The sequence below is a fragment of the Pelophylax lessonae genome (genome assembly GCF_965119305.1).
Source record: "Pelophylax lessonae genome assembly, chromosome: 6".
In the NCBI taxonomy this organism is placed as follows: domain Eukaryota; kingdom Metazoa; phylum Chordata; class Amphibia; order Anura; family Ranidae; genus Pelophylax; species Pelophylax lessonae.
Window position 1 is genome coordinate 305,658,478 of NC_138773.1, and position 9,482 is coordinate 305,667,959.

General features: G+C 47.2%; 1 protein-coding gene across 1 annotated transcript in view; it reads right to left on the bottom strand.

The window, feature by feature from the left end:
* CFAP65 (cilia and flagella associated protein 65) overlaps window positions 1-1,980 on the bottom strand; it is a 162,307-nt gene extending 160,327 nt beyond the window's left edge. Inside the window, exon 1 of the mRNA XM_082260096.1 lies at window positions 1,925-1,980. The gene's annotated coding sequence lies outside the window, so the exon portion shown is untranslated. The remainder of the gene's footprint in view (window positions 1-1,924) is intronic.
* Window positions 1,981-9,482: the final 7,502 nt, after the last annotated feature.

Consider the following 9,482-nt stretch of genomic DNA (forward strand, 5'->3'; position numbering starts at 1 on the left):
AAATAAAAACTTATACATTTATTGTAATTTTTCAAACACCTGTGACAAAAAATACATTTTGCCCAAAATATATGACATAAATTGAGTTTATTGGATATTTTTTATAAAAAAAAAGTAGAAAATGTCATTTTACTTTTCATAATTTTCGGTCTTTTTTCATTTATATTGCAAAAAAATAAGCTGCACTTCTATTAGGTTCCCCCGGAGTTCAGATTTAAAAAGGGTCACCTAGACAGGAAGTGGGGGGAAATCTCTTTCATGGAGATACCGGCAGCAATCATCCCAGATACACCCCATGTCATCTGTTCCTGTTGTATTGGCAGCCCCCCTTCCCCCCATCATGGCAGCTCATGGCCTTGATCTGGGGGGGGGGGGGGGAGCTCCCAGCACTTAGGAGAGGACAGAATTCTGACTTCCCAAAACCAGCTCCACCTCCCCCGCTGCTGGTGGGGTACTGATGTAAAGAGGGGGGCTCTGTTATGGGAGACTCTGATGTGATGAGACGACTCAGTGATGGGGGAAATCTAATGTGATGGGGGGGGGCTCTGACATAAAAGGTGAGGGGGGCAACATAAGAAGGGGGAATCTGACATATAGGGGAGACTCTGAAATATAGTGGGCTCTGATTATAGGGGAGACACAGGCATGGGGAGAAACCTGATGTATACATGGAGGACTCAGATGTATATGGGGGTGACTTCGATGTATATGAGGGATATGTTTGACATACAGGAGGAGACTCTAATTTGTATGGGGGACATTGACATACAGGGAAGACACTGATGCGGGGGGGGGGGGGGGATTCTGAGGTATTGGGAGCACTGTAATGTATGGGATGGGGGGGGGGGGCTCTGATGTAAATGGGAGACACTGATGTATAGGAGGAGACTCTGGTGAGCAGTAAAGTAGACTCTGATTTATGGGGAGACTGTGATCTATGGGGGGGACTCTGAAGTATAGGGGAGACTCTGACCAATAGGGGGGCTCCAATGTATAGGGGAGACTCTGACCAATAGGTGGGCTCCAATGTATAGGGGAGACTCTGACCAATAGGGGGGCTCCAATGTTTAGGGGAGACTCTGACCAATAGGGGGACTCCAATGTATAGGGGAGACTCTGACCAATAGGGGGACTCTGATGTATAGGGGAGACTCTGACCAATAGGGGGACTCTGATGTATAGGGGAGACTCTGACCAATAGGGGGACTCTGACGTATAGAGGAGACTCTGACCAATAGGGGGGCTCCAATGTATAGGGGAGACTCTGACCAATAGGGGGACTCTGATGTATAGGGGAGACTCTGACCAATAGGGGGACTCTGACGTATAGAGGAGACTCTGACCAATAGGGGGGCTCCAATGTATAGGGGAGACTCTGACCAATAGGGGGACTCTGATGTATAGGGGAGACTCTGACCAATAGGGGGACTCTGACGTATAGAGGAGACTCTGACCAATAGGGGGGCTCCAATGTATAGGGGGAGACTCTGACATATAGAGAGAACTCCAATGTATTGAGGGGCTCTGACAAATAACAGGGACAATGATGTATAGGGGGACTCTGAGATATGGGGGGGGAACTCTGATGTATGGAAGATACTCTAACATATGGGGGAGGGGGGACTCTGACCAATAGGGGGACTCTGATGTATGGAGTGGGGTGGGGGGGGCTCTGCTGTATAGGGGGGGACTCTGATATAATGGGGATGGGGGTTGGGCTCCCATTGATCAGTGACATTTCCGGTTTCTCACACTGGGGGGTACTTCAGAGGGATGCGGTAACACATAGGAAGACCCCTCCCCCTCCCATGTAGACTGGGCTCCGGTCACATGACTATATATACACACATTATACAATAATAATAAAGAGGAAGAAGGAATATCACGCGCCCCCATCCCCCCATCTCGGGATCCCCGCACTCACCTCTCTCTCTCTCAATGTTCTCTTCTATCCGCGGCGGCCATCTTTCCGTCTCCTAGGTGACGGGACGCGGCGCTGGTGTAATGTTTACCTTAGCAACCACGGCGGCCGGGACGGAGCAGATCAGTGAGAAGGCGAAGCGCTGCGCCGCCCGCAGGTTCGAGCCCGGGAATGGGCGGGTCCGTGTTCTCTCACCCGAGGGTCAGACATTCTGTATAAAACATGAAAGCCGGTAATTATCATCTACAGACATCAATACTTCCTCCCATGGAGGGTATTCCTGTCAGGAGGTGTGACAGAACCTCACCTACTGATATATAGGGGGGGGGTTATTAGAAAAATCCTCCATAGAAGTCCCCCCAGGCCATGTTCTCCCTCACAACTCACTCTCACTGCCACCCCCCTAAAATAGGCCACAAAAATCGCACCAGAGTCACGTGTTGCGCATATTTGCAGGGCGGTAGCAGCACAGCCCAATAAAGGCCTCATTTACACTCACGGCAGTAATAAAAACATGGCTCAGCCGCCTATTTTTACATGATCCCGCCAAACACGGCCCATTCTGCGCCACAACCACGCCGTCTGTCCAATTCTGACATTTCTCACATAAATGTTAAGGTAAAAATTTTTTTTTTTTTTGCTGGAAAATAACTTAAAACCTCCAAACATGAGATATTTTCTGGAGGACCTGGAGAATAAAACAGCAGCTGATTTTTTTTTTTTTTTTTGTGAAATGGCGACAAATTACGGTAACTAAAATTATGAATAGGTGACGCTTTATGCAAAATGACGGTGGAGCGGTGCGACTCTCGTTCTGGGACGACATAATATGATGGCACCCAGTTTAGCCGCGATCGCGCAGACCAGGGGCAGGTGGCAATCGCAGGCGCGCCATATTCCTGGGAAACGGCGCAACCCTGATCTCGGCAAAGAGCCACCGCTGCACCTCTTTACCCATGTGATCAGCTCTGTCCAATCACAGCCGGTCACATGTAAACAAGGAAGTGCCGTTTATCGGCTTTTCCTCTCTCACAATGACACAGGGAATACATGTAAAGGTAATCGGTGCCTTGATTACAATGCAGCCCCAAGAGTGCCCAATGAGTGATGTCACTCTGTGCCCATTAGTGACACCAGTCTGAGTACATCAGTTATGCCAATCAGTGCTGTCTTTTAGTGCCCACCAGTGCCGCCCATAACTGCCCATCAGTGCCACCAAGCAGTGCCACCTATCATTGCCCATAAATGTCGCCTATCAGTGTAAGAAACTGGGGGGTCTCCACCGGATCAAAACCACATTGTTGAAGGGAGATTACATTGTACCCATGGTACGCCTATCAGTGGCCATCAGCGCTGTCCATTAGTGCCAATCAGTGCCACCTATCATTGCCCATAAATGCCACCTATCAGTGCCGCCTATCAGTGCCACCCATCAGTGCCACCTATCATTGCCCATAAATGCCGCCTATCAGTGGCCATCAGCGCTGTCCATCAGTGCCACCTATCATTGCCCATAAATGCCACCTATCAGTGCCACCTATCATTGCCCATAAATGCTGCCTATCCGTGGCCATCAGTGCCACCTATCATTGTCCATAAATGCTGCCTATCAGTGCTGCCCATCAGTGCCACCTATCGTTGCCTATAAATGCCGCCTATCAGTGGCCATCAGTGCTGTCCATCAGTGCCAATCAGTGCCACCCATCATTTCCCATAAATGCCACCTATCAGTGCCGCCTATCAGTGCCACCTATCAGTGCCACCTATCGTTGCCCATAAATGCCACCTATCAGTGCCCATTAGTGCTGTCCATCAGTGCCACCTATCATTGTCCATAAATGCTGCCTATCAGTGCTGCCCATCAGTGCCACCTATCGTTGCCTATAAATGCCGCCTATCAGTGGCCATCAGTGCTGTCCATCAGTGCCAATCAGTGCCACCCATCATTTCCCATAAATGCCACCTATCAGTGCCGCCTATCAGTGCCACCCATCAGTGCCACCTATCATTGCCCATAAATGCCACCTATCAGTGCCCATTAGTGCTGTCCATCAGTGCCACCTATCATTGTCCTTTAATGCCACCTATCAGTGCTCATCAGTGCCACCTATCAGTGCGGCCTATTAGTGCTGCATATTAGTACCTCCTCATCCGTGCCCTTCAGTGCAGCCTCATCAGCGCACATCGGTGAAGGAGAAAAACTCTTATTTACAAAATTTTCTGACAGAAACAACTTTTTTTTTTCAAAATTTTTGGTCTTTTTTCGTTTTTTTAGCAAAAAATAAAAAACCCAGCAGTAAATAAATACCACCAAAAGAAAGCTCTATTTGAAGAAAATGATAAAAATGTCATATGGGTACAGTGTTGTATGACCACACAATCGTCATTCAAAGCTAAAAATTGGCTTGGGCAGGAAGGGGGTAAAAGTGCCCGGTATTGAAGTGGTTAAAAGCCTTTACTGGTTATCAGTTTATTGTTGTGGTAATTGTGACCCATGGCTCCAGAATTATTGCTTTCATTTACATATTTTATTCATTTTCTTTATTTAATTATTTTGAATTAAACTTTATTGCAATCACAAGGGGAGAGCGAGCCCCATAAGATAGCTTTGATATCTCCCAACTTGCTGAGATGGGAACGAGGGACACCTATTAGTAGAGGTATGTAGGCATAGGACACACCCCCTGCCACACCCCCCCGTGAACGAGATATGTACAAGAAAATGATTAGTTAAACCCACAAGTGCTTTTTACCTCTACTATTCCTTTATATTGACTTTTGTCATTTACAAATGCAGCAATTTAGAAATTGGATGAAAGGTTTAGCACTGGGAAACACTTTTTCATAGATACAGTAATTAGTACATTTTATATACAACTATATTAACCACTTAAGCCCCCCGGAGATTTTACCCCCTTCCTGACCAGGTCCTATTTTGCGATTCGGCACTGCGTGACTTTAACAGACAATTGCGCGGTCGTGCAACGCTGTACCCAAATGAAATTGAAGTCCTTTTTTCCCCATAAACAGAGCTTTCTTTTGGTGGTATTTGATCACCTGTGCGATTTTTACTTTTTGCGCTATAAACAAAAAAAGAGCGACAATTTAGAAAAAATAACAATATTTTTCACATTTTTTTATATGAAATTCCCCCCAAAAAATGTAAAAATCGAAATTTTTTAACATTTTAGGCCAATTTGTTTTCTGCTACATATGTTTGGTAAAAAAAAATTGCAATAAGCGTATTTTGATTGGTTTGCGCAAAAGTTATTGCGTTTACTAACTAAGGGAAAGATTTTTGTCATTTTTATTGTTTTTTTTTTAACAAGTAATGGCGGCGATCTGCAATTTTTTTGCGGTACTGCTACATTGCGGCGGACAGATCGGACCCTTGACTGACATTTTTGACACTTTTGGGGTTACCAGTGACATTACTACAGTAATCAGTGCACTGTTACTGTAAAAATGACACTGGCAGGGAAGGGGTTAACTTTATTAGTGATCAAGGGGTTAAGTGTGTCCCTAGGGGCGTGCTTCTAACTGTAAAGGGGTGTGGCTGTTCATGTAACCACAGAGACATACGATCCTACATAGCAGGACTGTATGATCTCTGCAGTTACACAGGGGAGAATGACAGGTGGCTTTGTTTACATTAGCCGCCTGCCTTTCTTTCTCTGCAGCGGACAATCGCGGGTTGCCGGCGAACATCCGAGCCGCCGGTCACTCGAGCGGGGAACACAGTGAACGAGCGGGGGCGGGAGCACGCCTCCGGTGGCGCCCGCTCGCCCCCTATTGGCTCGCGGGCGAGTGACGTACCCCTACGTCACTTTGCCCAGGAGGGGCTGACCGCCGCCATAAATAGTCTTGCGGCTGTCGGCAAGTGGTTAAGGTGTGCATATGTTTAAAATGAAATCCGGGGACATATTTTATTTTTTTTATTGGCAAATTGTAAGCTATTTTATAAGAATATTTTCCTCAAATTATATATGCAGTGTATGTGGTATGTGTTTATGGAATGATTGCATGATAAGTACAGTACGTTATTTCTCACATTTCGTCCATGAGATAAAAAAAAAAAAATACTTCTTAGAATTATTTGAGATATGACTACCAAATGTTATGAAGATAAGATAGAGAAAAAACAGAGTGCAGAGTTCAGGAGTGCACTACTTACAGAGTGCAGAGTTCAGGAGTGTGTTACATAAAAAATGCCAGGCTAAGGGGCATGCTACATAAAGAATGCAGGGCTAAGTAGCACTCAGGAGTGTACTACATAAAGAATGCAGGCCTTAGGAGTGCGCTACATAAATAATGCAGGGCTCATGAGTGCACTACATAAAGAATGCAGGACCCAGGAGTGCACTACATAAAGAATGCAGGGCTCAGGAGTGCGCTTCATAAAGAATACAGGGCTCAGTAGCGCTCAGGAGCCTGCTACATAAAGAATGCAGGGCTTAGGAGTGCGCTACATAAAGAATGCAGGGCTAAGTAGTGCAGTACATAAAGAATGCAGGGCTCAGCTGTGCCCATCTATGCAGCCTGACCAGTGCCCAGCAATGCAGCCTCACCAGTGCCCAGCAATGCAGCCTCACCAGTGCCCATCTATGAAGCCTCACCAGTGCCCAGCACTGCAGACTGACCAGAGCCCAGCAATGCAGCCTCACAAGTGGCCATCAATGCAGCTTCACCAGTGGCCAGAAATGCAGCCTCACCAGTGGCAAGCAATGCAGCCTGACCAGTGCCCATCCAATGCAGCCTGACCAGCGCCAACCTAGGCATCCTGACCAGTGCCAAGCAATGCAGCCTAACCAGTGCCCAGCAATGCTGCCTGACCAGAGCCCATCCAATGCAGCCTGACCAGAGCCCATCCAATGCAGCCTGACCAGAGCCCATCCAATGCAGCCTGACCAGAGCCCATCCAATGCAGCCTGACCAGAGCCCATCCAATGCAGCCTGACCAGAGCCCATGTAATGCAGCCTGACCAGTGCCTACCCAATGCAGCCTGACCAGTGCTTAGCAATGCAGCCTGACCAGTGCTCAGCAATGCAGCCTGACCAGTGCCCAATAATGCAGCCTGACCAGTGCTCAGCAATGCAGCCTGACCAGTGCTCAGCAATGCAGCCTGACCAGTGCCCAATAATGCAGCCTGACCAGTGCTCAGCAATGCAGCCTGACCAGTGTCCAGCAATGCAGCCTGACCAGTGCCCAATAATGCAGCCTGATCAGTGCCCATCCAATGCAGCCTGACCAGTGCCCAGCAATTCAGCCTGACCAGTGCCAATACAATGCAGCCTGACTGGTGAGCAGAAATGTAGCCTGACTAGTGCCCAGCAATGCAGCCTGACCAGTGCCCAGTAATGCAGGCTGACCAGTGCCCATCCAATGCAGCCTGACCAGTGCCCAGCAATTCAGCCTGACCAGTGCCAATACAATGCAGCCTGACCAGTGCCCAGCAATGCAGCCTGACCAGTGCCCAGCAATAAAGCCCAGTGCCCATCTTTGCAGCCTGACCAGTTCCCATCTATGCAGCCTGATCAGTGTCCATCCAATGCAGCCTGACCAGTGCCCATCCATTGCAGCCTGACCAGTGCCCATCCAATGCAGCCTGACCAGTGCCTAGCAATGCACCCTGACCACTGCCCATCCAATGCAGCCTGACTAGTGGAAGATCGCACACTGCCCCTCAGGGCTGTAAGTGTGAAAGGGGCCCTTAGAAATGATAAGATTAGGTCAGGTTGGCGAGGACACAAAATATCACAACAGCTGCTTTTTGCAGATTCGGGGTCTCAGAAAATTCAAAAGATTTTGCATTATTTTCTATGAACATTTGACGCATATAAACGCAAATGTCATTCAGCTCAATCATTATAAAAAAATAAAAATAAATACATTTATAATTCATCTTTTACATTTTTTCTTCATAGATGTTCCATGTTGTGCAGACAGAAATCTTTCCTGCAGGGATGCCCCGTCCTCTTCTTACTGCTTAAGTCCTGGCACGCAGGGGTTAATATCCCCTGGATCCAAACTGCTGTGAAAAAAGTTTTCCACTTCTCCATTGAGAAATGTTCTTTCATTGCTTTCCATGCCTCTAACATGATCTGTGAATGTGGGAGAGAATCATGAAACCTGTTGCCTGCACCACGTAGGGGCATCCTTGAATACAGGTAGGTACATTTTTTTAACCTACATAAAACACACTCGTCACTGACCCTAACACTGTCACTAAGGGTTCTTTTACACTTGCGATTGAGGGGGTGGTAAAACCCTGCTGTTGAGCTGTGTTTTTACTGCCCTTCCGCTGTTCCTCCTTTTGCTGTAGAGTCAGCGGCTGAGGGTGCACACATGCCGTGATTGGGATGCTTTACTTGGTAGATGCAGCGTGATTTTACCCCTCCCCCAGTAACGCCTGTCGAGCTCAACCCATGTAAAGTGGTAGTAAAGTTTTGTTTATGCTTGTACCCACAGGTAAGCTTATATATAGGTTTACCTGTAGATACTGTGAATATCTTCTAAACCTGCACTGTTTAAAAGTTAATCACAGCAGTTGCAGTTGGTGATGTCACCGGCGAATGCACAGTAGCTCTACATTCAGGGCACACTGAGTGTGCCATCAATGCAGAGAACGCTGTGCTGCAATCGTGTTTCCTGTGCCCATGTGCAGAAGGGACATCATCGGGGCCTGACCATTCCAACAGCCAGAGAGCATGAACCTGGAAGGAAGACCGGGTGAAGATGGAAGCACAGGGAGCAGTGACAGTGCAGAGCTGGAGCCTTGGGGCGGAGCATTCAATTGTAGGTGTGGTCTAGTAGGAGCAAAAAAATGTGCGAAGCAGTGGGGGAAAATGGGCGTGGTTTAAACTATGCTAAATATTGGTCGTGGCTTAAAGAGGTATGGGTAAATAGAGTCTGAGTTATAAGAGATATCAAGGAAGAGAAAAAGAGGGACGGGGGGAGAAGGAAGAGAGGGATGGAGGGAAAGAGAAAGAAAGAGAGAAACAGGGAGAGATAAAGAAAGAGGGAGAGAGAAAGAAAGAGGGAAACAGAAAGAGAAAGAGGGAGGGAAAGAGGAATAGAGAAAGAGGGATGGAGGAAGAAGGAAGAGAGGGATGGAGGGAGAAAGAAAGAAAGAAAGAAAGAAAGAAAGAAAGAAAGAAAGAAAGAAAGAAAGAAAGAAAGAAAGAGGCAGAGAGAAAGAAAGAGAGAGAGAGAAAGAAAGAGGGGGAGAAAGAGGGAGAGAGAAAGAAAGAAAGAAAGAAAGAGGGATGGAGGGAGAGAGAAACAGGGATGGAGGGAGAAGGAAGAGAGGAATGGATGGAGAGAGAAAGGAAGAGAGAAATAAAGAGGGAGAGAGAAAGAAAGGGAGAAAGATGGATAAAGGGAGAGAGGAAGAAAGAAAAAGAGAGAAAGGGAGGGAAGGCAAGAGAGGGAAAGAAAGAGGGATGGAGGGACAGCAGGCCAAGATCCTACACCACAATAGCAATATGTGCATTACAGAAAGTTTAATAATCAGCAGATAAAGATACTCCAAACACCATCCCCCCAGGCAGGTCCCAACAA